A 7,825-nucleotide genomic window follows, 5' to 3' on the forward strand; every position below is an offset into this window, starting at 1 on the left:
ACCCTAGCCGCCATCAAAGACGCCATATGGACCTCCAGAAACTTGCTGGCAAGAAAGCACATGCAGATCCCCCCCGTGGCTGTGATCCGGATGGCCGCAGCAACGGTCCAAACGGCCAGAGCTGCAGGCGGCGGGCCTAGGACACAGCCACAAAGAAGAATCGCCTCTGTGCCCATTCGGACGGAGGAGCCGGAGCCACACAAGGAAAGTTCAAGGCAGCGGCGGCCTGACCCTCCGGGTGAGGTTGGTGGGAAGGAGCTACAGGGTGAGGGTCTCCTCTGAGCGCCTGGACAAGATCCCGAGAGTCCAAATCTGTTTGGGGGAGCTGAATGAGTTCCCCTTTGATAGGGACTCACTACACTCCTGCACAACAGTGGACTTGGAGAAGAGCTTTTATTATCCATTTATTTTTTGTGAGTTTTATTTTAACAAATGCACTCCGCTTTGAAGACATTTTAACAGAGACACTCACTGACATGGACAAGCTGAAAACCATTTTATACCTTTAATTTATGACGTTATCTGTAATGCATTTTAAACACTTTTTTAAATGTTGTTTTACAGAGAACATTTATCTATTTATTGACGTGTTGTATTTTAAAAGGGTAACTTGGAATTGACATATTATGAATCATGTTTGAATTGAGTGTCAATAAAATTTTTCTCAAAAGAAAAAAAATCTGTTCTTATCAGTTTAATATCTGATACGTCCCCTACCCGGGGACCATATATTAAATTGATTTTTGGAGCAGGGAGATGGAATAGGGGCTTGCTCCGTCCACTCCACGCATCGACCTGGTATTGCAGTATCTCCAGGACCGGTGCACCCCCCACTCTGTGTTCACAAATAAAATCAGCTTAATAGTTTGCTGTTCAGGTCACATTTGGTGCAATGGTTGTTCAAGGCAGTGCAATTCAGGTTGTTTATCCAAGTTAATGTAGTAATATATTACAACATACCACATCGCAATTAAGTTTTGCATTCATAAGTGTATTCAAGTAATATAAGCCAATTGGACTCATTATTTAGAAGGAGAGCTTTTATGTAAAAAATATATATATATCTCACCTCTAATACATTGGGTGTAAGCAGAATTTAATATTATGGCTGAATAAAGTGACGTTCATTTTAACTATTATGATGGATATCAGAATTAGCTTTATTGCCAATTAGGTTTACACATACAAAGAATTTGCTTTAGTGACTTTGTGCATAATAAAAACATAAAATATAAATATAAAATTGACAAGATGCAAAGAAGAGGATAGGGGCTTGTTCCATCCACTCCATGTGTCAACTTGGTATTTCAGTTAGGGTTTTCTGATTGGTGGTCTCTAATAAGGCCAATCAGAAGTGCCGATCAGATGATGCAATACTTATTATATATGATTGTTGAGTTGAAGGCTATCAAAAGTGAGCTGCAATCCTCAGCTGAAAATGTATACGCGTGTGTGTGTTGTTCTCTGCCTGGTTGGGCCATGAGTTTGGGTGGTAACGTCACAGTCATGAGCTAATTGGGTGTTGGGGAGCTGCACCTTAGTATAACTTCGGGTGATGTTTGTGTGCAGTTGTCTGGTTGTTGGTCTAATTTCCAAAAGGACTAAAATATGTAATATATATGTATAATATGTATATGCTGTTGGGCTGGACTCATTGTTGGCGGTAAATAGATAAAACTGGTGATTTTAGGTTAGCTTTAGATGTGGAAATACAGCATTGCATGCTGGGAAATGTAGCCATTATTGTCAAGTAAAATGTAAATAATCTCTTTCAGCCTTAATACAGAAATGTTTCTTCTGTATTAAAGTACTACAGATTCACACACAACCCATAGCCTCTGGTTTTGGTAATTTATAGATGGTCAGCACCCTCAGTCTGCATGGTATGTCTGTGAAAGACCCCCTCGTCTCTGATCTGTACAACTCATACTTACCTGGCAGGGGAGATACCATGATCAAGAAGGTGGTTCACCCAGGGTGAGGCTCAGCCATTGCACTCCGGTTGAGCTGACCTCTGCGAATTCCCCAAATGTGGGAATCTCGACTGCATAATTTCTGGTAGTGGGGGACTGCGTTCGCGCTCTCCCCTGATAACATGTGAAATGAAAACTCAAAGCAAATATATGTGTTGTTGGGCTTTTCAAATCAGTGACCTGGATTAAAAGGGCTCCTATCTGACATTTTAAAATAGTCTGCATTGGTCAGTGTATACTTACAATGGGGAGAACAAGTATTTGATACACTGCTGATTTTGCAGGTTTTTCGACTTACAAAGCATGTAGAGGTCTGTAAGTTTTATCATAGGTACACTTCAACTGTGAGAGACGGAACCTAAAACAAAAATCCAGAAAATCACATTGTATGGTTTTTAAATAATTAATTTAAATTTATTGCATGACATGCAATTATATGATCACCTACCAGCCAGTAAGAATTCCGGCTCTCACAGACCTGTTAGTTAGTGAATGTAACACGGGAGTGTGGCGTCAGAAAACAGACTGGGAGTTGTTGCAAAGTAAACGGCGACATGCACAGTACAAGTGTAGGCAGATGAGTGTTATTTGCAGAATATTTAATAAAAATATGATGTCAAAAACCCTGTCAGCCGCATTTTGTTTCTGCTTTGCAAGACCCAATCAGAGAGCCGAGCGTGAGCGGCTCCTCCGTTTTGGCCCGTCTTCACTAAAACGCCCTCCGGAGTTTTGAAACGCAAAATGGGGTCGGCAGCGTTTCAATAAAGTCAAATTGTATATATTCAGAAGATTTGGCTGGTATCTTCACTTGTGTATACAGATAAGGAGATTCCATTAGAAAATTATATTTTAATTAAAAATACATATTTTTGAAAATTGAAGAAACCAGATGGTTAATTATGTGGTGAAATATTTCTTTACTCTCAGTATATGACAAACACTTGTGCCTGTGGATAAATTAACAAATCTGTGGTAGAACATGCAAAACTACTGTGACAAAATCTTTTTCAACAAATATTACTAAAAAATTTTCAGCCCCTTTTTCCCAACAACAAAAAAATTTTAATAGAAAAAGTAAGTGCTAATTTCTTTGTGATTCAAATTAATTAAACCAAACATTTATTGACAATATATTGAAAATTTATTATATTGTTATTGCGGAAAAATATATTGCGACAGTTATCATTATTGTTTTATTGTCCAGCCCTACACTATGCCAATAGTGAAAAAGCATTTAACATCAAACATTAGTGTAAACAGGAACCCTCAAGGCTTCCAGGGCCTGAAACATCTGCCATCCATGATAGTTCTGGGAAACAACAGGGGCTACATTCATTACCAGGGCCAGCCCAAACTCTGCCGCAAGTGTGGTGAGAATGGGCACCTGGCAGAAGCGTGCCAGCAGATCATTTGTGGTAAATGTAGAGAAATTGGGCATACTTTCGAGGAATGCACCAATGGCAGAAAGTGCAATCTTTGTGGAGAAACAAACCACCTCTTCAGAGATTGCCCTAAGTCATTTGCCAACAAATTAAAGGCAGCAAAGCCAAAGGAAAAGACACAAAATGGCGGACAAGACGAAGCAGTTAGAGAGCTAATTGAAGAGGCTGGGCTGGAGAATTCAAATCTCCCGCCAAATCCTGTGATTGGAGGAGAAGGACCAGTAGAGGCGGGAGAAGGGGAGGGGCCTGCAGCTGCCCCACAAGTGGAGAACAGGGAAGAAGCAGTGGCAGTGCAGGCAGAAGGCGGAGCTAGCTCAGTGACTGGCTCAGAACAAAAATTTGGCCAGTCACAGAGTGATAGCGAGGATGTCCCCCTCCCCAATGCCAGCCGGCCAAGAGACTAATTTCAGAATTGTCTTCTGAGTCTCCTGGAGCCTCGGAAAAGAGGGGAAGAGCTGAGAGCTACTCAGACAGTTCATCTGTGGAGGAGCCCAGAGTCTTCCCCTCCAATTCGCCTAATGAAGTCTCTTTTTTAACTATAGCTCTGCAATCAACCCCTAAGGACTCAAAGCTCAATGCAACCCTGCGTCAGAGGCCAACTCCTAGAGTCCGAAAGGGAAATGGAGCTCAACCCCGTCATCTCTCACCCATGAGAATGAAGGAAGAGCTCCATTCACAAGAAATCCACTAACTGCTTTAAACATTTGAAATCCCCCCTTTTTTTTAGTCTTTTAAGATGTCATACCTGCAAATTTTAACCATACTCATGACACTCACCTTCTCAACTATCAAAGTCGAGAGTTAGAGCCCAGATTGTTTTATCCTTTCTTAACTCTTTTAAGTCTGACGTGTTTTTTAATACAGGAATGCGGCCTACCATTTTTAAAACACTACAGAGAATGGGAGGAGTTATGGCCACAAACGTCGATATGGAGCGGCTCAAATGAAAACAAAAATGATGGAGTGGCCATTTTAATAAAAAAACCTCTAGTCCTGGTGAAGGGCAGCACTGTGGTGAGAGATGGTCGGGCACTTTTAACACACTTGACTTTTATGGGGAAGGATTTTAACGTCTTAAATATTTATGGCTTTAATGACAAGAACGACAGGTATGACCTTTTAGAAGACTTGCAGCCCCACATGCTAGGCAGGGCACCTTTAGTTGTAGGGGGGGATTTTAATTGTATTTTAAGCAGGAACGATAGGAGAAGAATAGGGGACGATTTTAAAGTGGACAAGACTTCAGTTTTACTTCAAAGCATATGCAGTGATTTTAGACTTGTGGACTGTTTTAAAACCATGCATCCCAGAGAGGAGGGCTTCACCTGGTTCAGTAGTGATGGCACCCGAGCCTCTCGCATAGACTACATTTTATCACGTGATTGCCCACCAACCGATGCTAGATTGGAACCTGTTTTCTTTTCTGATCACGCAATTCGCAACACGCAAAAGAGGGACAACAGACGCATGTTGGGACTGCAGAAACGGCTTCAGAGGTATTTTAAACTAATCCAACATGGAATGGATTTTAATGAAGAGATAAAACAAATTAAAACAGAGATGTCGGTTTTAGCAGAAATTAATAGCAAAGGTGTGATTTTAAGAAGCAAGGAAAGGGAAATGGAGGAAGGAGAGAAGTGCACAAGATATTTTTTTAAGAAAATCGTAAATAAAGGGGGGGCCATGTTGAGACTTAAAAAAGAAAACGGGTGCACAGCTGACACAACAGAGGAAATCAAAGAAACTGTCGAACATTTTTACCATGAACTGTACGCAGAAAAAACTGTTAACGGGGACACCATGACCGAAGTTTTAAAATCCATTGACCAAGCAACAAACGACAACGTGCTTTTAACCCAAGATTTTACGAGACCTGAATTAAACAAATGCATCAAATCTTTTAAGATAGGGAAGTCGCCGGGAGAAGACGGGCTTCCCTTGGAATTTTATCTGACATTTTGGGACATTTTAGCACCAGACTTGCTTGCTGTTTTTATGGATTTTGAACAAATGGACCGACTTCCTGACAGCTTTAGAGTAGGGATAGTGACTCTCCTTCACAAAGACAAAGACAAGACGGACTTGAAAAATTGGAGACCTATCACACTCTTAAATTTTGACTGTAAACTTTTTAGTAAACTTTTAGCCTCACGCATGTCCTTGTTTTTAGAAGATCTGATTCACCCGGATCAAGCCTGTGCCGTCCCGGGGAGCAAGATCACCGACAGCCTCGTACTGATCCGAGATACCATCTGTTACGCGAGAGACAGAAACATTCGGCTAGTAGTCCTGAATTTAGATTTTGAGAAAGCCTTTGATCGGGTCTCGCACCAGTACCTTTTCCAGGTACTGCAAAAAATGGGGTTCCCGAGAAGGTTTATAGCCTGGGTGGGACTGCTGTACCGGGAGATCAACAGCAAATTCATTGTTAACGGGCATCTGACAAGAGCAGTGGATATAAACTGCGGTGTCCGTCAGGGTTGTCCGTTATCTGCCCTCCTCTACGTTATCTGTATAGAACCACTGGCACAGACCTTGAGAAGGGACCAACGAATCCATGGGGTAGGAGTCCCAGGGAGCGGGGACTCGAGACAAAATGTATTTTATATATGGACGACATCAACATTTTATGCACTGACCTTTTATCTGTCAACAGGACGCTGGACTTGACTGACTGGTTCGGACAGGCCTCTGGGTCAAAGCTGAACAGAAGCAAGACCCAAGCCCATTTTTATGGACCGTGGACAGCGACTGAGACGACAGGACTCCCCCTGACTGTGACCCAGACTGACCAAAAAATACTTGGGATCAGGTTTGATAGGGAGGGGGAGGGGAAAACAAATTGGGCAGACATAGTAGGGAAAGTCAGGCAGAGACTAGGGTACTGGACACTTAGAGGACTGACTTTAGAAGGAAAGGTTTTAATCATCAAAGCAGTGATTTTACCTTTGCTTTTACTCATCAGTTCTGTTTTTATCCCGCCTAGGAGAGTGATCTTAGACCTGGAACGAGCCATCTTTTATTTTTTGTGGGGCTCCAAGTGGGAAAGACTGAGACGAAGCGTGATGAAGAAGCCAAAGGAGAAAGGAGGAAAAGGAGTGCCAGACCTGCACTTGTTCCTAGGAAGCAGATACACAGCACTACACATCGCAACCGCCACAGCCCCATCCAGAAACCCCAAGACCGCAGCAATGACACGGTTCTGGATGGGGTCCTACCTCAGAAAACTTAAGATCTTACCCACAAGTCTCAAAGTACCAGTGTCTTTTAACCTGCCACCAGCCTATGCTTTTATCCAGTCATTTTTAAGGCATTTTAACCTTGAGCAGGAGGAGTTGCAGGTTTTAACCACTCACCGCTCTCTCATTTCTGTTGTGCAGAGGGAACCAGTGAGTCCAGTGCGGGGCTTGCATTCGGCGAGTCCTCGACAGTTGGCGCAACGTGAACCATCCAGCTCTTCCAAACAGACTCCGGGACCTGTCATGGATGGTGGCTCATGAGATCCTCCCAGTCAGGTCCGTAATGCACTCCCGGGGCATGTCGGCGCACTCAACTTGCCCCCGACCAGGTTGTGGCGCGCCTGAGTCGGTAAGGCATCTGCTCTGGGAGTGCAGCGCTGCCGTAGAACAGTGGGCAACGGCCGGCTCCTTGCAATTCCCGTACTTGCCAGCAAGGGAGGTCCTCACACCACAGCTGGTGCTGTACGGGGTGAGCCAAGGAAATCAGATACCAGCTCGTACATTTGCCAAACAGTGGCTCACCCTAGCCGCCATCAAAGACGCCATATGGACCTCCAGAAACTTGCTGGCAAGAAAGCACATGCAGATCCCCCCCGTGGCTGTGATCCGGATGGCCGCAGCAACGGTCCAAACGGCCAGAGCTGCAGGCGGCGGGCCTAGGACACAGCCACAAAGAAGAATCGCCTCTGTGCCCATTCGGACGGAGGAGCCGGAGCCACACAAGGAAAGTTCAAGGCAGCGGCGGCCTGACCCTCCGGGTGAGGTTGGTGGGAAGGAGCTACAGGGTGAGGGTCTCCTCTGAGCGCCTGGACAAGATCCCGAGAGACCAAATCTGTTTGGGGGAGCTGAATGAGTTCCCCTTTGATAGGGACTCACTACACTCCTGCACAACGATGGACTTGGAAAAGAGCTTTTATTATCCATTTATTTTTTGTGAGTTTTATTTAACAAATGCACTCCGCTTTGAAGACATTTTAACAGAGACACTCACTGACATGGACAAGCTGAAAACCATTTTATACCTTTAATTTATGACGTTATCTGTAATGCATTTTAAACACTTTTTTTAAATGTTGTTTTACAGAGAACATTTATCTATTTATTGACGTGTTGTATTTTAAAAGGTAACTTGGAATTGACATGTTATGAATCATGTTTGAATTGAGTGTCA

General features: G+C 43.5%; 1 non-coding gene and 1 pseudogene across 1 annotated transcript; both read left to right on the plus strand.

The window, feature by feature from the left end:
- The first annotated feature begins 656 nt into the window (after positions 1 to 656).
- Positions 657 to 832, plus strand: LOC119883664 (annotated as a pseudogene).
- Positions 833 to 1,926: 1,094 nt separating this feature from the next.
- Positions 1,927 to 2,090, plus strand: LOC119883644. The gene has a single exon (XR_005440716.1). It is a non-coding gene; the product is annotated as a U1 spliceosomal RNA (small nuclear RNA).
- The last annotated feature ends 5,735 nt before the right edge of the window (positions 2,091 to 7,825 follow it).

Source organism: Micropterus salmoides, unplaced genomic scaffold (genome assembly GCF_014851395.1).
Source record: "Micropterus salmoides isolate LMB-PRFRI ecotype aquatic unplaced genomic scaffold, ASM1485139v1 Ms_hic_scaffold_3, whole genome shotgun sequence".
NCBI lineage: Eukaryota > Metazoa > Chordata > Actinopteri > Centrarchiformes > Centrarchidae > Micropterus > Micropterus salmoides.